The sequence below is a fragment of the Misgurnus anguillicaudatus genome, chromosome 2 (assembly GCF_027580225.2).
Source record: "Misgurnus anguillicaudatus chromosome 2, ASM2758022v2, whole genome shotgun sequence".
NCBI lineage: Eukaryota > Metazoa > Chordata > Actinopteri > Cypriniformes > Cobitidae > Misgurnus > Misgurnus anguillicaudatus.
In genome coordinates this window covers 4,972,822-4,993,563 of record NC_073338.2, presented here as the reverse complement: position 1 = coordinate 4,993,563, position 20,742 = coordinate 4,972,822, and the positions used below count along the sequence as shown (strand labels likewise).

The window sequence follows — 20,742 nt, the reverse complement described above, 5'->3', positions numbered from 1 at the left end:
GACGGCTACGGGGGTGTGGTCACCATATTGCTCGGTGAGAAACTGGAATATAGTTTGGGCATTGGTTCGGACAGCTTCAGGGGCGGCCTGTACTTCTCGCCGCGCCTCTCCCTCTAGGGAGTTCAACACGAACTGTAGCCGCTGGGCTACACTAAGGCCCTGCAGGTCGGCTAGATACTCTAGCTGGGCCTTCCATTCCATTAGCCGTACTCCCGACTCTGTCCCTCCATACTTTTGGACCCAAGGGCTGCCCATAAAAACAGGTACTGCACGGGGTTGGGCTGCGGGCCCCGCGTTGTCGGTCATTGGGCTAGTCTGGTTACTCCACTCGAGGTGGAACCCTGCCGGCTACGCCAAAATCTGTCACAAGCCAGGGGCTGGCTGCTAGTGGTTAAGCCACGCCCCTTCTCAATCTCCACCTCGAGGAGGTCCCCAAAACCAACCCAATGACCAAACAACAACGAGGAACAGGTAAGTATAAAAAAATAATCTTTATTTATTTAAATATTTAAAATGTACTGGGAATTGGGGAAAGGGAAAATTAAAACTAATGTCCGGCTCTGCCCTCCAGGGGAGCCACGAGCTAGTGAGTGACGGGGGGGTGGGGATAACGTCGGGGAACGGGCTCCCGCCTCTGGTTCCCTCTGCCCGTGGCGCGCTCCTTTTCCTTCCTGGAGGCAGAAATAAATCAAAGTCAGGGTTGGTGTAGACTCGTTCGTATCCGTGTACCTGTAGCTAGCTCGAGGCGGTTCGCCGCCTGTCTCACACAGCTCCTCGCTGGTCGACTCGCTCTCCTTCCCTGTTCTCTCTTTCTCCACAGATGACTGCTGGGACACAAAGGCACAATGAATCGGTCTCCAATGGTTCTCTCACCTCTGCGCTGACTACAGCGTTCGGTAGGTAAGGCTCTCTTCCCAGCTCGGTATCTCAGTGCTCACGCTGGTTCTCTCTCTCTCTCCACAGATGACTGCTGGGACACAAAGGCACAATGAATCGGTCTCCAATGGTTTTCTCACCTCTGCGCTGACTACAGCGTTCGGCAGGTAATGCTCTCCTCACAGCTTGGTATCTCAGTGCTCACGCTGGTTCTCTCTCTCTCTCCACAGATGACTGCTGGGACACAAGGGCACAATGAATCGGTCTCCAATGGTTCTCTCACCTCTATGCTGACTACAGCGTTCGGTAGGTAATGCTCTCTTCACAGCTTGGTATCTCAGTGCTCACGCTGGTTCTCTCTCTCTCTCTACAGATGACTGCTGGGACACAAGGGCACAATGAATCGGTCTCCAATGGTTCTCTCACCTCCACAGATGGCTGCTAGCTACCACTTCGAGGTAGGTACGGCTCTCTGCACAGCTCTCACGGCACACTCCTCTTCCCTGTTGAGTTGGCAGGTTTTAACAGGTTATGCTTAATGTAACAGGGTGGCGGACTTACGATGGCTGGCTACGCGATGCGTCAACTGGACAATGGTTTTTCCTAGGTGGCGCCGGGGGCCGAAACCCTCTCGGCGAGCTCGTTGGTCCACAGAGGGGCGAGAACGTCACGCCGGCACACCGGGTCGAGCGCTGCCCTTTCCTCGAGACCCGTTGGTCGATCGAAAACTGGACCGGGGCGCCCTCTCGTTGAGACCTCGGGGCGGCGGATCTCCTTCGCCTCAAACTCTGCGATGATGAAAAGAGGACACAGGTAAGGTAGCAATAATACAGATAATACTCACGCACCGTCAATAGCACAGTTCTTCACCGCCACTCATAAACTCAAGTCCGCCGAGCTGGGAAAATACTTCGAGATGCCAGTTCGTGGTTTTTAAGACTGAAACACACTCACAGCATAATCATGTACAGGTCTTACTCTAGGACCATAGTTCCTCTTTACCGTCTCTGAAGCGAGTGACTGGAGGCGGGGGCTACGTCGGACAAGACAACAGCAATCCCACTGCAAGACACAGCATTACACAGCACCACTTCAAGTGAAAATTTCTACATCCAAGACTCACCCACCACTCAGTGCACACAATAGACGCCCGTCTTCCTTTCCTTCGCTCCGGACGGAAATATGGAGATGTTAACTCGGCCTAGTGTTTGTATTTCGTCACTGGAGCTGTTTCACACAAAGGCCCTTCGGCTCACCCACCGCGCTGGCTCAGGGGTAGGGCCGTCCGCTCTCTTTTGGAAACACTCAGAGATATATAGGTCAAATACATACACAATACTTCTGTAAGAAGATTCCGTTACTCACAACTGTTGTATTTTCTTTGTCCTAGATTGACTTCACGCTGTAATAGTTCCAAATGCGCAGACAGGGCGTTTTCCAGCCGCCAACACTATTCTTCCATAAACGTATACTCACAACGGTGCGTCTTTTCTCCCTTCGTTGCTTTCCTCCAAGGTCAGTATTTGTTTACTTCGTTTACTTCGTTTACCTTTAAGGTCTTCGGTATTTTCCTTCACGTAAATCTATAATCCAGAACGAGGGAGAGAGCAATACAGCAGTCCAAAATAGTGTACCAGGTGAGCCCAACTCAGCGCTACGGTCCACATCAACAACAGGAATAATCGACCTCAAACTGTGTTTCAAACTGATCTAAAATACTCCCCTGAGTGTTGTTCTCGCCCAATCACCCGGCGCTCCTCTTGATAACTCTCAGCTGCATGTAATTCGGCTGATTACAGCGTTCGCGGCGCTACCGGATGTCCGGTGTTTTCTTTTACCGGTCCGGGCGGAAACATCTGGGCGGAACCAAACTTGCCCAATTTTTGGTTCCGCCTAAAAGATCGTCACTCCTGTGACAAATTGAATGAATCCATTTTTTTCAGTGTTGCGAAGCAAGAATGTTTTTATCGGGTGACCAAGGCTACTTTAGCGGGCCCATAATGTATGGGTGAATTTTAAACCTGTCTAATTATCACATACGATTTGCTGTATGTTAATGAAGCAAAATATCTAATGTTAACTGCTTTACCTTTCGTTGACGTTGATCAGGAAATCTCCACGATGAACCTTTCAATTACTTCAAAAAGGACTTTTGTAAAAAAAAAAAAAAAAAGGAATTGATTTAAGAGCAAATATGGATTATTCTTTTTTCTTTACGAAGCTACAGAAGTGACTCGATCAGGAGCAGTGAGTAATTTTCTATTCTTCTTTTGCTGTTGAACTTTAACGACAGAGACTTTAACAGGTTAGGATTATTGTGAGACCGAATGCAATAAAATGTTTATTCGTTTAAGACATACAGTAACCAGTCGTTTACCTTGATACTCGACAAGACAGCTACTTTGACATATGAGCATTTGACAGTTTAATACAAAAAGACGCGAACTCCTTTAAGCTTAGCCGTGCTCACGGGCTATCGGTGCATATATTGGTCCTCGTCGCGTTTCAAGTTCATGGCTGCAGTCCAACTAATAATCATACGGTAGCAGATGAATTCAAGACTGAAAACACTGCGTTGCACGGGTTTTGCTGTGAAAACCAAAGGCCAATCTTGGACTTTGTTCAGTCCGCAGAAAGACAATTACTCTACACACTTCTACGCTGAAATCATGTAGCATTAGCAGTGTACGTTAATATTCTCTTAATGTTTGTTTTTAACAATGTGAACATGAGAAAACTTCATATAAATTAATAGAATCAAATCAGTCTTAATTGTAAATAATAGTCATTTATTTATTTATTTATTTATTTATTTATACGATTCCTTCACTTAAATGCATTTTGTTGAACCCGCTGGGGACTGTTGAATTGTTCCCGCAGTAAAATGACGTCACACGCCGAACAAGGAGCTTATGTTTGTAATAGCTGGATTCTGATTTTGCCAGTGCGAAATGCACACGTCATGCAATCAACACGCTTGTTTCCCTGTCAGCCTGGCAGCTTGCATTATTTTTCCCGGCAAAGGCATGACTGATACAGTCATATAATTACGTTTAATAACTTTAACATTGCCCCCGGCCCAAACCGATGGCCAGCATAGGCTCGGCTCCCGGGTATTCCACAAAGGTCCGCCCTGTCGCCCCCGACTTCGTTCACTGCCGTATAGCATGAGCTCGCCCGGTATCGTCCGATCTCGGAAGCTAAGCAGGGGCCTGTCGGGTTAGTACGCGGATGGCAGACCTTGCGATCAGCTTTTTTTCTTTTTTAAAGCTACGTTTAAACAAAAAAAGATTGGTAAAATAAATTAAAACAAAATAAGAAACCTTTGTTTAAATGTAGCTTAAATAAATTGATTGCAACAACTTGCCCTAAAACATTACTTAAATTGAATGAATCCATTTTTTTCAGTGTTGCGAAGCAAGAATGTTTTTATCGGGTGACCAAGGCTACTTTAGCGGGCCCATAATGTATGGGTGAATTTTAAACCTGTCTAATTATCACATACGATTTGCTGTATGTTAATGAAGCAAAATATCTAATGTTAACTGCTTTACCTTTCGTTGACGTTGATCAGGAAATCTCCACGATGAACCTTTCAATTACTTCAAAAAGGACTTTTGTAAAAAAAAAAAAAAAAAGGAATTGATTTAAGAGCAAATATGGATTATTCTTTTTTCTTTACGAAGCTACAGAAGTGACTCGATCAGGAGCAGTGAGTAATTTTCTATTCTTCTTTTGCTGTTGAACTTTAACGACAGAGACTTTAACAGGTTAGGATTATTGTGAGACCGAATGCAATAAAATGTTTATTCGTTTAAGACATACAGTAACCAGTCGTTTACCTTGATACTCGACAAGACAGCTACTTTGACATATGAGCATTTGACAGTTTAATACAAAAAGACGCGAACTCCTTTAAGCTTAGCCGTGCTCACGGGCTATCGGGGCATATATTGGTCCTCCTCGCGTTTCAAGTTCATGGCTGCAGTCCAACTAATAATCATACGGTAGCAGATGAATTCAAGACTGAAAACACTGCGTTGCATGGGTTTTGCTGTGAAAACCAAAGGCCAATCTTGGACTTTGTTCAGTCCGCAGAAAGACAATTACTCTACACACTTCTACGCTGAAATCATGTAGCATTAGCAGTGTACGTTAATATTCTCTTAATGTTTGTTTTTAACAATGTGAACATGAGAAAACTTCATATAAATTAATAGAATCAAATCAGTCTTAATTGTAAATAATAGTCATTTATTTATTTATTTATTTATTTATTTATTTATACGATTCCTTCATTTATTTTGTTGAACCCGCTGGGGACTGTTGAATTGTTCCCGCAGTAAAATGACGTCACACGCCGAACAAGGAGCTTCTGTTTGTAATAGCTGGATTCTGATTTTGCCAGTGCGAAATGCACACGTCATGCAATCAACACGCTTGTTTCCCTGTCAGCCTGGCAGCTTGCATTATTTTGCCCGGCAAAGGCATGACTGATACAGTCATATAATTACGTTTAATAACTTTAACATTGCCCCCGGCCCAAACCGATGGCCAGCATAGGCTCGGCTCCCGGGTATTCCACAAAGGTCCGCCCTGTCGCCCCCGACTTCGTTCACTGCTGTATAGCATGGGCTCGCCCGGTATCGTCCGATCTCGGAAGCTAAGCAGGGGCCTGTCGGGTTAGTACGCGGATGGGAGACCTTGCGATCAGCTTTTTTTCTTTTTTAAAGCTACGTTTAAACAAAAAAAGATTGGTAAAATAAATTAAAACAAAATAAGAAACCTTTGTTTAAATGTAGCTTAAATAAATTGATTGCAACAACTTGCCCTAAAACATTACTTAAATTGAATGAATCCATTTTTTTCAGTGTTGCGAAGCAAGAATGTTTTTATCGGGTGACCAAGGCTACTTTAGCGGGCCCATAATGTATGGGTGAATTTTAAACCTGTCTAATTATCACATACGATTTGCTGTATGTTAATGAAGCAAAATATCTAATGTTAACTGCTTTACCTTTCGTTGACGTTGATCAGGAAATCTCCACGATGAACCTTTCAATTACTTCAAAAAGGACTTTTGTAAAAAAAAAAAAAAAGGAATTGATTTAAGAGCAAATATGGATTATTCTTTTTTCTTTACGAAGCTACAGAAGTGACTCGATCAGGAGCAGTGAGTAATTTTCTATTCTTCTTTTGCTGTTGAACTTTAACGACAGAGACTTTAACAGGTTAGGATTATTGTGAGACCGAATGCAATAAAATGTTTATTCGTTTAAGACATACAGTAACCAGTCGTTTACCTTGATACTCGACAAGACAGCTACTTTGACATATGAGCATTTGACAGTTTAATACAAAAAGACGCGAACTCCTTTAAGCTTAGCCGTGCTCACGGGCTATCGGGGCATATATTGGTCCTCGTCGCGTTTCAAGTTCATGGCTGCAGTCCAACTAATAATCATACGGTAGCAGATGAATTCAAGACTGAAAACACTGCGTTGCATGGGTTTTGCTGTGAAAACCAAAGGCCAATCTTGGACTTTGTTCAGTCCGCAGAAAGACAATTACTCTACACACTTCTACGCTGAAATCATGTAGCATTAGCAGTGTACGTTAATATTCTCTTAATGTTTGTTTTTAACAATGTGAACATGAGAAAACTTCATATAAATTAATAGAATCAAATCAGTCTTAATTGTAAATAATAGTCATTTATTTATTTATTTATTTATTTATACGATTCCTTCATTTAAATGCATTTTGTTGAACCCGCTGGGGACTGTTGAATTGTTCCCGCAGTAAAATGACGTCACACGCCGAACAAGGAGCTTCTGTTTGTAATAGCTGGATTCTGATTTTGCCAGTGCGAAATGCACACGTCATGCAATCAACACGCTTGTTTCCCTGTCAGCCTGGCAGCTTGCATTATTTTTCCCGGCAAAGGCATGACTGATACAGTCATATAATTACGTTTAATAACTTTAACATTGCCCCCGGCCCAAACCGATGGCCAGCATAGGCTCGGCTCCCGGGTATTCCACAAAGGTCCGCCCTGTCGCCCCCGACTTCGTTCACTGCCGTATAGCATGAGCTCGCCCGGTATCGTCCGATCTCGGAAGCTAAGCAGGGGCCTGTCGGGTTAGTACGCGGATGGCAGACCTTGCGATCAGCTTTTTTTCTTTTTTAAAGCTACGTTTAAACAAAAAAAGATTGGTAAAATAAGTTAAAACAAAATAAGAAACCTTTGTTTAAATGTAGCTTAAATAAATTGATTGCAACAACTTGCCCTAAAACATTACTTAAATTGAATGAATCCATTTTTTTCAGTGTTGCGAAGCAAGAATGTTTTTATCGGGTGACCAAGGCTACTTTAGCGGGCCCATAATGTATGGGTGAATTTTAAACCTGTCTAATTATCACATACGATTTGCTGTATGTTAATGAAGCAAAATATCTAATGTTAACTGCTTTACCTTTCGTTGACGTTGATCAGGAAATCTCCACGATGAACCTTTCAATTACTTCAAAAAGGACTTTTGTAAAAAAAAAAAAAAGGAATTGATTTAAGAGCAAATATGGATTATTCTTTTTTCTTTACGAAGCTACAGAAGTGACTCGATCAGGAGCAGTGAGTAATTTTCTATTCTTCTTTTGCTGTTGAACTTTAACGACAGAGACTTTAACAGGTTAGGATTATTGTGAGACCGAATGCAATAAAATGTTTATTCGTTTAAGACATACAGTAACCAGTCGTTTACCTTGATACTCGACAAGACAGCTACTTTGACATATGAGCATTTGACAGTTTAATACAAAAAGACGCGAACTCCTTTAAGCTTAGCCGTGCTCACGGGCTATCGGGGCATATATTGGTCCTCGTCGCGTTTCAAGTTCATGGCTGCAGTCCAACTAATAATCATACGGTAGCAGATGAATTCAAGACTGAAAACACTGCGTTGCATGGGTTTTGCTGTGAAAACCAAAGGCCAATCTTGGACTTTGTTCAGTCCGCAGAAAGACAATTACTCTACACACTTCTACGCTGAAATCATGTAGCATTAGCAGTGTACGTTAATATTCTCTTAATGTTTGTTTTTAACAATGTGAACATGAGAAAACTTCATATAAATTAATAGAATCAAATCAGTCTTAATTGTAAATAATAGTCATTTATTTATTTATTTATTTATTTATTTATACGATTCCTTCACTTAAATGCATTTTGTTGAACCCGCTGGGGACTGTTGAATTGTTCCCGCAGTAAAATGACGTCACACGCCGAACAAGGAGCTTATGTTTGTAATAGCTGGATTCTGATTTTGCCAGTGCGAAATGCACACGTCATGCAATCAACACGCTTGTTTCCCTGTCAGCCTGGCAGCTTGCATTATTTTTCCCGGCAAAGGCATGACTGATACAGTCATATAATTACGTTTAATAACTTTAACATTGCCCCCGGCCCAAACCGATGGCCAGCATAGGCTCGGCTCCCGGGTATTCCACAAAGGTCCGCCCTGTCGCCCCCGACTTCGTTCACTGCCGTATAGCATGAGCTCGCCCGGTATCGTCCGATCTCGGAAGCTAAGCAGGGGCCTGTCGGGTTAGTACGCGGATGGCAGACCTTGCGATCAGCTTTTTTTCTTTTTTAAAGCTACGTTTAAACAAAAAAAGATTGGTAAAATAAATTAAAACAAAATAAGAAACCTTTGTTTAAATGTAGCTTAAATAAATTGATTGCAACAACTTGCCCTAAAACATTACTTAAATTGAATGAATCCATTTTTTTCAGTGTTGCGAAGCAAGAATGTTTTTATCGGGTGACCAAGGCTACTTTAGCGGGCCCATAATGTATGGGTGAATTTTAAACCTGTCTAATTATCACATACGATTTGCTGTATGTTAATGAAGCAAAATATCTAATGTTAACTGCTTTACCTTTCGTTGACGTTGATCAGGAAATCTCCACGATGAACCTTTCAATTACTTCAAAAAGGACTTTTGTAAAAAAAAAAAAAAAAAGGAATTGATTTAAGAGCAAATATGGATTATTCTTTTTTCTTTACGAAGCTACAGAAGTGACTCGATCAGGAGCAGTGAGTAATTTTCTATTCTTCTTTTGCTGTTGAACTTTAACGACAGAGACTTTAACAGGTTAGGATTATTGTGAGACCGAATGCAATAAAATGTTTATTCGTTTAAGACATACAGTAACCAGTCGTTTACCTTGATACTCGACAAGACAGCTACTTTGACATATGAGCATTTGACAGTTTAATACAAAAAGACGCGAACTCCTTTAAGCTTAGCCGTGCTCACGGGCTATCGGGGCATATATTGGTCCTCCTCGCGTTTCAAGTTCATGGCTGCAGTCCAACTAATAATCATACGGTAGCAGATGAATTCAAGACTGAAAACACTGCGTTGCATGGGTTTTGCTGTGAAAACCAAAGGCCAATCTTGGACTTTGTTCAGTCCGCAGAAAGACAATTACTCTACACACTTCTACGCTGAAATCATGTAGCATTAGCAGTGTACGTTAATATTCTCTTAATGTTTGTTTTTAACAATGTGAACATGAGAAAACTTCATATAAATTAATAGAATCAAATCAGTCTTAATTGTAAATAATAGTCATTTATTTATTTATTTATTTATTTATTTATTTATACGATTCCTTCATTTATTTTGTTGAACCCGCTGGGGACTGTTGAATTGTTCCCGCAGTAAAATGACGTCACACGCCGAACAAGGAGCTTCTGTTTGTAATAGCTGGATTCTGATTTTGCCAGTGCGAAATGCACACGTCATGCAATCAACACGCTTGTTTCCCTGTCAGCCTGGCAGCTTGCATTATTTTGCCCGGCAAAGGCATGACTGATACAGTCATATAATTACGTTTAATAACTTTAACATTGCCCCCGGCCCAAACCGATGGCCAGCATAGGCTCGGCTCCCGGGTATTCCACAAAGGTCCGCCCTGTCGCCCCCGACTTCGTTCACTGCTGTATAGCATGGGCTCGCCCGGTATCGTCCGATCTCGGAAGCTAAGCAGGGGCCTGTCGGGTTAGTACGCGGATGGGAGACCTTGCGATCAGCTTTTTTTCTTTTTTAAAGCTACGTTTAAACAAAAAAAGATTGGTAAAATAAATTAAAACAAAATAAGAAACCTTTGTTTAAATGTAGCTTAAATAAATTGATTGCAACAACTTGCCCTAAAACATTACTTAAATTGAATGAATCCATTTTTTTCAGTGTTGCGAAGCAAGAATGTTTTTATCGGGTGACCAAGGCTACTTTAGCGGGCCCATAATGTATGGGTGAATTTTAAACCTGTCTAATTATCACATACGATTTGCTGTATGTTAATGAAGCAAAATATCTAATGTTAACTGCTTTACCTTTCGTTGACGTTGATCAGGAAATCTCCACGATGAACCTTTCAATTACTTCAAAAAGGACTTTTGTAAAAAAAAAAAAAAAGGAATTGATTTAAGAGCAAATATGGATTATTCTTTTTTCTTTACGAAGCTACAGAAGTGACTCGATCAGGAGCAGTGAGTAATTTTCTATTCTTCTTTTGCTGTTGAACTTTAACGACAGAGACTTTAACAGGTTAGGATTATTGTGAGACCGAATGCAATAAAATGTTTATTCGTTTAAGACATACAGTAACCAGTCGTTTACCTTGATACTCGACAAGACAGCTACTTTGACATATGAGCATTTGACAGTTTAATACAAAAAGACGCGAACTCCTTTAAGCTTAGCCGTGCTCACGGGCTATCGGGGCATATATTGGTCCTCGTCGCGTTTCAAGTTCATGGCTGCAGTCCAACTAATAATCATACGGTAGCAGATGAATTCAAGACTGAAAACACTGCGTTGCATGGGTTTTGCTGTGAAAACCAAAGGCCAATCTTGGACTTTGTTCAGTCCGCAGAAAGACAATTACTCTACACACTTCTACGCTGAAATCATGTAGCATTAGCAGTGTACGTTAATATTCTCTTAATGTTTGTTTTTAACAATGTGAACATGAGAAAACTTCATATAAATTAATAGAATCAAATCAGTCTTAATTGTAAATAATAGTCATTTATTTATTTATTTATTTATTTATACGATTCCTTCATTTAAATGCATTTTGTTGAACCCGCTGGGGACTGTTGAATTGTTCCCGCAGTAAAATGACGTCACACGCCGAACAAGGAGCTTCTGTTTGTAATAGCTGGATTCTGATTTTGCCAGTGCGAAATGCACACGTCATGCAATCAACACGCTTGTTTCCCTGTCAGCCTGGCAGCTTGCATTATTTTTCCCGGCAAAGGCATGACTGATACAGTCATATAATTACGTTTAATAACTTTAACATTGCCCCCGGCCCAAACCGATGGCCAGCATAGGCTCGGCTCCCGGGTATTCCACAAAGGTCCGCCCTGTCGCCCCCGACTTCGTTCACTGCCGTATAGCATGAGCTCGCCCGGTATCGTCCGATCTCGGAAGCTAAGCAGGGGCCTGTCGGGTTAGTACGCGGATGGCAGACCTTGCGATCAGCTTTTTTTCTTTTTTAAAGCTACGTTTAAACAAAAAAAGATTGGTAAAATAAGTTAAAACAAAATAAGAAACCTTTGTTTAAATGTAGCTTAAATAAATTGATTGCAACAACTTGCCCTAAAACATTACTTAAATTGAATGAATCCATTTTTTTCAGTGTTGCGAAGCAAGAATGTTTTTATCGGGTGACCAAGGCTACTTTAGCGGGCCCATAATGTATGGGTGAATTTTAAACCTGTCTAATTATCACATACGATTTGCTGTATGTTAATGAAGCAAAATATCTAATGTTAACTGCTTTACCTTTCGTTGACGTTGATCAGGAAATCTCCACGATGAACCTTTCAATTACTTCAAAAAGGACTTTTGTAAAAAAAAAAAAAAGGAATTGATTTAAGAGCAAATATGGATTATTCTTTTTTCTTTACGAAGCTACAGAAGTGACTCGATCAGGAGCAGTGAGTAATTTTCTATTCTTCTTTTGCTGTTGAACTTTAACGACAGAGACTTTAACAGGTTAGGATTATTGTGAGACCGAATGCAATAAAATGTTTATTCGTTTAAGACATACAGTAACCAGTCGTTTACCTTGATACTCGACAAGACAGCTACTTTGACATATGAGCATTTGACAGTTTAATACAAAAAGACGCGAACTCCTTTAAGCTTAGCCGTGCTCACGGGCTATCGGGGCATATATTGGTCCTCGTCGCGTTTCAAGTTCATGGCTGCAGTCCAACTAATAATCATACGGTAGCAGATGAATTCAAGACTGAAAACACTGCGTTGCATGGGTTTTGCTGTGAAAACCAAAGGCCAATCTTGGACTTTGTTCAGTCCGCAGAAAGACAATTACTCTACACACTTCTACGCTGAAATCATGTAGCATTAGCAGTGTACGTTAATATTCTCTTAATGTTTGTTTTTAACAATGTGAACATGAGAAAACTTCATATAAATTAATAGAATCAAATCAGTCTTAATTGTAAATAATAGTCATTTATTTATTTATTTATTTATTTATACGATTCCTTCATTTAAATGCATTTTGTTGAACCCGCTGGGGACTGTTGAATTGTTCCCGCAGTAAAATGACGTCACACGCCGAACAAGGAGCTTCTGTTTGTAATAGCTGGATTCTGATTTTGCCAGTGCGAAATGCACACGTCATGCAATCAACACGCTTGTTTCCCTGTCAGCCTGGCAGCTTGCATTATTTTGCCCGGCAAAGGCATGACTGATACAGTCATATAATTACGTTTAATAACTTTAACATTGCCCCCGGCCCAAACCGATGGCCAGCATAGGCTCGGCTCCCGGGTATTCCACAAAGGTCCGCCCTGTCGCCCCCGACTTCGTTCACTGCCGTATAGCATGAGCTCGCCCGGTATCGTCCGATCTCGGAAGCTAAGCAGGGGCCTGTCGGGTTAGTACGCGGATGGGAGACCTTGCGATCAGCTTTTTTTCTTTTTTAAAGCTACGTTTAAACAAAAAAAGATTGGTAAAATAAATTAAAACAAAATAAGAAACCTTTGTTTAAATGTAGCTTAAATAAATTGATTGCAACAACTTGCCCTAAAACATTACTTAAATTGAATGAATCCATTTTTTTCAGTGTTGCGAAGCAAGAATGTTTTTATCGGGTGACCAAGGCTACATTAGCGGGCCCATAATGTATGGGTGAATTTTAAACCTGTCTAATTATCACATACGATTTGCTGTATGTTAATGAAGCAAAATATCTAATGTTAACTGCTTTACCTTTCGTTGACGTTGATCAGGAAATCTCCACGATGAACCTTTCAATTACTTCAAAAAGGACTTTTGTAAAAAAAAAAAAGAAAAAAGGAATTGATTTAAGAGCAAATATGGATTATTCTTTTTTCTTTACGAAGCTACAGAAGTGACTCGATCAGGAGCAGTGAGTAATTTTCTATTCTTCTTTTGCTGTTGAACTTTAACGACAGAGACTTTAACAGGTTAGGATTATTGTGAGACCGAATGCAATAAAATGTTTATTCGTTTAAGACATACAGTAACCAGTCGTTTACCTTGATACTCGACAAGACAGCTACTTTGACATATGAGCATTTGACAGTTTAATACAAAAAGACGCGAACTCCTTTAAGCTTAGCCGTGCTCACGGGCTATCGGGGCATATATTGGTCCTCGTCGCGTTTCAAGTTCATGGCTGCAGTCCAACTAATAATCATACGGTAGCAGATGAATTCAAGACTGAAAACACTGCGTTGCATGGGTTTTGCTGTGAAAACCAAAGGCCAATCTTGGACTTTGTTCAGTCCGCAGAAAGACAATTACTCTACACACTTCTACGCTGAAATCATGTAGCATTAGCAGTGTACGTTAATATTCTCTTAATGTTTGTTTTTAACAATGTGAACATGAGAAAACTTCATATAAATTAATAGAATCAAATCAGTCTTAATTGTAAATAATAGTCATTTATTTATTTATTTATTTATTTATACGATTCCTTCATTTAAATGCATTTTGTTGAACCCGCTGGGGACTGTTGAATTGTTCCCGCAGTAAAATGACGTCACACGCCGAACACGGAGCTTCTGTTTGTAATAGCTGGATTCTGATTTTGCCAGTGCGAAATGCACACGTCATGCAATCAACACGCTTGTTTCCCTGTCAGCCTGGCAGCTTGCATTATTTTGCCCGGCAAAGGCATGACTGATACAGTCATATAATTACGTTTAATAACTTTAACATTGCCCCCGGCCCAAACCGATGGCCAGCATAGGCTCGGCTCCCGGGTATTCCACAAAGGTCCGCCCTGTCGCCCCCGACTTCGTTCACTGCCGTATAGCATGAGCTCGCCCGGTATCGTCCGATCTCGGAAGCTAAGCAGGGGCCTGTCGGGTTAGTACGCGGATGGGAGACCTTGCGATCAGCTTTTTTTCTTTTTTAAAGCTACGTTTAAACAAAAAAAGATTGGTAAAATAAATTAAAACAAAATAAGAAACCTTTGTTTAAATGTAGCTTAAATAAATTGATTGCAACAACTTGCCCTAAAACATTACTTAAATTGAATGAATCCATTTTTTTCAGTGTTGCAAAGCAAGAATGTTTTTATCGGGTGACCAAGGCTACTTTAGCGGGCCCATAATGTATGGGTGAATTTTAAACCTGTCTAATTATCACATACGATTTGCTGTATGTTAATGAAGCAAAATATCTAATGTTAACTGCTTTACCTTTCGTTGACGTTGATCAGGAAATCTCCACGATGAACCTTTCAATTACTTCAAAAAGGACTTTTGTAAAAAAAAAAAAAAAAAGGAATTGATTTAAGAGCAAATATGGATTATTCTTTTTTCTTTACGAAGCTACAGAAGTGACTCGATCAGGAGCAGTGAGTAATTTTCTATTCTTCTTTTGCTGTTGAACTTTAACGACAGAGACTTTAACAGGTTAGGATTATTGTGAGACCGAATGCAATAAAATGTTTATTCGTTTAAGACATACAGTAACCAGTCGTTTACCTTGATACTCGACAAGACAGCTACTTTGACATATGAGCATTTGACAGTTTAATACAAAAAGACGCGAACTCCTTTAAGCTTAGCCGTGCTCACGGGCTATCGGTGCATATATTGGTCCTCGTCGCGTTTCAAGTTCATGGCTGCAGTCCAACTAATAATCATACGGTAGCAGATGAATTCAAGACTGAAAACACTGCGTTGCATGGGTTTTGCTGTGAAAACCAAAGGCCAATCTTGGACTTTGTTCAGTCCGCAGAAAGACAATTACTCTACACACTTCTACGCTGAAATCATGTAGCATTAGCAGTGTACGTTAATATTCTCTTAATGTTTGTTTTTAACAATGTGAACATGAGAAAACTTCATATAAATTAATAGAATCAAATCAGTCTTAATTGTAAATAATAGTCATTTATTTATTTATTTATTTATTTATACGATTCCTTCATTTAAATGCATTTTGTTGAACCCGCTGGGGACTGTTGAATTGTTCCCGCAGTAAAATGACGTCACACGCCGAACAAGGAGCTTCTGTTTGTAATAGCTGGATTCTGATTTTGCCAGTGCGAAATGCACACGTCATGCAATCAACACGCTTGTTTCCCTGTCAGCCTGGCAGCTTGCATTATTTTTCCCGGCAAAGGCATGACTGATACAGTCATATAATTACGTTTAATAACTTTAACATTGCCCCCGGCCCAAACCGATGGCCAGCATAGGCTCGGCTCCCGGGTATTCCACAAAGGTCCGCCCTGTCGCCCCCGACTTCGTTCACTGCCGTATAGCATGAGCTCGCCCGGTATCGTCCGATCTCGGAAGCTAAGCAGGGGCCTGTCGGGTTAGTACGCGGATGGCAGACCTTGCGATCAGCTTTTTTTCTTTTTTAAAGCTACGTTTAAACAAAAAAAGATTGGTAAAATAAGTTAAAACAAAATAAGAAACCTTTGTTTAAATGTAGCTTAAATAAATTGATTGCAACAACTTGCCCTAAAACATTACTTAAATTGAATGAATCCATTTTTTTCAGTGTTGCGAAGCAAGAATGTTTTTATCGGGTGACCAAGGCTACTTTAGCGGGCCCATAATGTATGGGTGAATTTTAAACCTGTCTAATTATCACATACGATTTGCTGTATGTTAATGAAGCAAAATATCTAATGTTAACTGCTTTACCTTTCGTTGACGTTGATCAGGAAATCTCCACGATGAACCTTTCAATTACTTCAAAAAGGACTTTTGTAAAAAAAAAAAGAAAAAAGGAATTGATTTAAGAGCAAATATGGATTATTCTTTTTTCTTTACGAAGCTACAGAAGTGACTCGATCAGGAGCAGTGAGTAATTTTCTATTCTTCTTTTGCTGTTGAACTTTAACGACAGAGACTTTAACAGGTTAGGATTATTGTGAGACCGAATGCAATAAAATGTTTATTCGTTTAAGACATACAGTAACCAGTCGTTTACCTTGATACTCGACAAGACAGCTACTTTGACATATGAGCATTTGACAGTTTAATACAAAAAGACGCGAACTCCTTTAAGCTTAGCCGTGCTCACGGGCTATCGGGGCATATATTGGTCCTCGTCGCGTTTCAAGTTCATGGCTGCAGTCCAACTAATAATCATACGGTAGCAGATGAATTCAAGACTGAAAACACTGCGTTGCATGGGTTTTGCTGTGAAAACCAAAGGCCAATCTTGGACTTTGTTCAGTCCGCAGAAAGACAATTACTCTACACACTTCTACGCTGAAATCATGTAGCATTAGCAGTGTACGTTAATATTCTCTTAATGTTTGTTTTTAACAATGTGAACATGAGAAAACTTCATATAAATTAATAGAATCAAATCAGTCTTAATTGTAAATAATAGTCATTTATTTATTTATTTATTTATTTATACGATTCCTTCATTTAAATGCATTTTGTTGAACCCGCTGGGGACTGTTGAATTGTTCCCGCAGTAAAATGACGTCACACGCCGAACACGGAGCTTCTGTTTGTAATAGCTGGATTCTGATTTTGCCAGTGCGAAATGCACACGTCATGCAATCAACACGCTTGTTTCCCTGTCAGCCTGGCAGCTTGCATTATTTTGCCCGGCAAAGGCATGACTGATACAGTCATATAATTACGTTTAATAACTTTAACATTGCCCCCGGCCCAAACCGATGGCCAGCATAGGCTCGGCTCCCGGGTATTCCACAAAGGTCCGCCCTGTCGCCCCCGACTTCGTTCACTGCCGTATAGCATGAGCTCGCCCGGTATCGTCCGATCTCGGAAGCTAAGCAGGGGCCTGTCGGGTTAGTACGCGGATGGGAGACCTTGCGATCAGCTTTTTTTCTTTTTTAAAGCTACGTTTAAACAAAAAAAGATTGGTAAAATAAATTAAAACAAAATAAGAAACCTTTGTTTAAATGTAGCTTAAATAAATTGATTGCAACAACTTGCCCTAAAACATTACTTAAATTGAATGAATCCATTTTTTTCAGTGTTGCGAAGCAAGAATGTTTTTATCGGGTGACCAAGGCTACTTTAGCGGGCCCATAATGTATGGGTGAATTTTAAACCTGTCTAATTATCACATACGATTTGCTGTATGTTAATGAAGCAAAATATCTAATGTTAACTGCTTTACCTTTCGTTGACGTTGATCAGGAAATCTCCACGATGAACCTTTCAATTACTTCAAAAAGGACTTTTGTAAAAAAAAAAAAAAAGGAATTGATTTAAGAGCAAATATGGATTATTCTTTTTTCTTTACGAAGCTACAGAAGTGACTCGATCAGGAGCAGTGAGTAATTTTCTATTCTTCTTTTGCTGTTGAACTTTAACGACAGAGACTTTAACAGGTTAGGATTATTGTGAGACCGAATGCAATAAAATGTTTATTCGTTTAAGACATACAGTAACCAGTCGTTTACCTTGATACTCGACAAGACAGCTACTTTGACATATGAGCATTTGACAGTTTAATACAAAAAGACGCGAACTCCTTTAAGCTTAGCCGTGCTCACGGGCTATCGGTGCATATATTGGTCCTCGTCGCGTTTCAAGTTCATGGCTGCAGTCCAACTAATAATCATACGGTAGCAGATGAATTCAAGACTGAAAACACTGCGTTGCACGGGTTTTGCTGTGAAAACCAAAGGCCGATCTTGGACTTTGTTCAGTCCGCAGAAAGACAATTACTCTACACACTTCTACGCTGAAATCATGTAGCATTAGCAGTGTACGTTAATATTCTCTTAATGTTTGTTTTTAACAATGTGAACATGAGAAAACTTCATATAAATTAATAGAATCAAATCAGTCTTAATTGTAAATAATAGTCATTTATTTATTTATTTATTTATTTATTTATACGATTCCTTCACTTAAATGCATTTTGTTGAACCCGCTGGGGACTGTTGAATTGTTCCCGCAGTAAAATGACGTCACACGCCGAACAAGGAGCTTCTGTTTGTAATAGCTGGATTCTGATTTTGCCAGTGCGAAATGCACACGTCATGCAATCAACACGCTTGTTTCCCTGTCAGCCTGGCAGCTTGCATTATTTTGCCCGGCAAAGGCATGACTGATACAGTCATATAATTACGTTTAATAACTTTAACATTGCCCCCGGCCCAAACCGATGGCCAGCATAGGCTCGGCTCCCGGGTATTCCACAAAGGTCCGCCCTGTCGCCCCCGACTTCGTTCACTGCCGTATAGCATGAGCTCGCCCGGTATCGTCCGATCTCGGAAGCTAAGCAGGGGCCTGTCGGGTTAGTACGCGGATGGGAGACCTTGCGATCAGCTTTTTTTCTTTTTTAAAGCTACGTTTAAACAAAAAAAGATTGGTAAAATAAATTAAAACAAAATAAGAAACCTTTGTTTAAATGTAGCTTAAATAAATTGATTGCAACAACTTGCCCTAAAACATTACTTAAATTGAATGAATCCATTTTTTTCAGTGTTGCGAAGCAAGAATGTTTTTATCGGGTGACCAAGGCTACATTAGCGGGCCCATAATGTATGGGTGAATTTTAAACCTGTCTAATTATCACATACGATTTGCTGTATGTTAATGAAGCAAAATATCTAATGTTAACTGCTTTACCTTTCGTTGACGTTGATCAGGAAATCTCCACGATGAACCTTTCAATTACTTCAAAAAGGACTTTTGTAAAAAAAAAAAGAAAAAAGGAATTGATTTAAGAGCAAATATGGATTATTCTTTTTTCTTTACGAAGCTACAGAAGTGACTCGATCAGGAGCAGTGAGTAATTTTCTATTCTTCTTTTGCTGTTGAACTTTAACGACAGAGACTTTAACAGGTTAGGATTATTGTGAGACCGAATGCAATAAAATGTTTATTCGTTTAAGACATACAGTAACCAGTCGTTTACCTTGATACTCGACAAGACAGCTACTTTGACATATGAGCATTTGACAGTTTAATACAAAAAGACGCGAACTCCTTTAAGCTTAGCCGTGCTCACGGGCTATCGGTGCATATATTGGTCCTCGTCGCGTTTCAAGTTCATGGCTGCAGTCCAACTAATAATCATACGGTAGCAGATGAATTCAAGACTGAAAACACTGCGTTGCACGGGTTTTGCTGTGAAAACCAAAGGCCAATCTTGGACTTTGTTCAGTCCGCAGAAAGACAATTACTCTACACACTTCTACGCTGAAATCATGTAGCATTAGCAGTGTACGTTAATATTCTCTTAATGTTTGTTTTTAACAATGTGAACATGAGAAAACTTCATATAAATTAATAGAATCAAATCAGTCTTAATTGTAAATAATAGTCATTTATTTATTTATTTATTTATTTATTTATACGATTCCTTCACTTAAATGCATTTTGTTGAACCCGCTGGGGACTGTTGAATTGTTCCCGCAGTAAAATGACGTCACACGCCGAACAAGGAGCTTCTGTTTGTAATAGCTGGATTCTGATTTTGCCAGTGCGAAATGCACACGTCATGCAATCAACACGCTTGTTTCCCTGTCAGCCTGGCAGCTTGCATTATTTTGCCCGGCAAAGGCATAACTGATACAGTCATATAATTACGTTTAATAACTTTAACATTGCCCCCGGCCCAAACCGATGGCCAGCATAGGCTCGGCTCCCGGGTATTCCACAAAGGTCCGCCCTGTCGCCCCCGACTTCGTTCACTGCCGTATAGCATGAGCTCGCCCGGTATCGTCCGATCTCGGAAGCTAAGCAGGGGCCTGTCGGGTTAGTACGCGGATGGCAGACCTTGCGATCAGCTTTTTTTCTTTTTTAAAGCTACGTTTAAACAAAAAAGATTGGTAAAATAAATTAAAACAAAATAAGAAACCTTTGTTTAAATGTAGCTTAAATAAATTGATTGCAACAACTTGCCCTAAAACATTACTTAAATTGAATGAATCCATTTTTTTCAGTGTTGCGAAGCAAGAATGTTTTTATCGGGTGACCAAGGCTACTTTAGCGGGCCCATAATGTATGGGTGAATTTTAAACCTGTCTAATTATCACATACGATTTGCTGTATGTTAATGAAGCAAAATATCTAATGTTAACTGCTTTACCTTTCGTTGACGTTGATCAGGAAATCTCCACGATGAACCTTTCAATTACTTCAAAAAGGACTTTTGTAAAAAAAAAAAAAAGGAATTGATTTAAGAGCAAATATGGATTATTCTTTTTTCTTTACGAAGCTACAGAATTGACTCGATCAGGAGCAGTGAGTAATTTTCTATTCTTCTTTTGCTGTTGAACTTTAACGACAGAGACTTTAACAGGTTAGGATTATTGTGAGACCG

The 20,742-nt window shown here is 40.1% G+C and overlaps 1 long non-coding RNA gene across 1 annotated transcript; it reads right to left on the bottom strand.

Annotated features, from left to right (window-relative positions):
* Positions 1–357: 357 nt before the first annotated feature.
* LOC141367215 (uncharacterized) lies at positions 358–2,715 on the bottom strand. The gene is made up of 3 exons (XR_012371455.1): positions 2,000–2,715; positions 1,303–1,664; positions 358–1,243 (listed from the first exon to the last, which is right to left on the bottom strand). It is a non-coding gene; the product is annotated as an uncharacterized lncRNA (long non-coding RNA).
* Between the last annotated feature and the right edge of the window lie 18,027 nt (positions 2,716–20,742).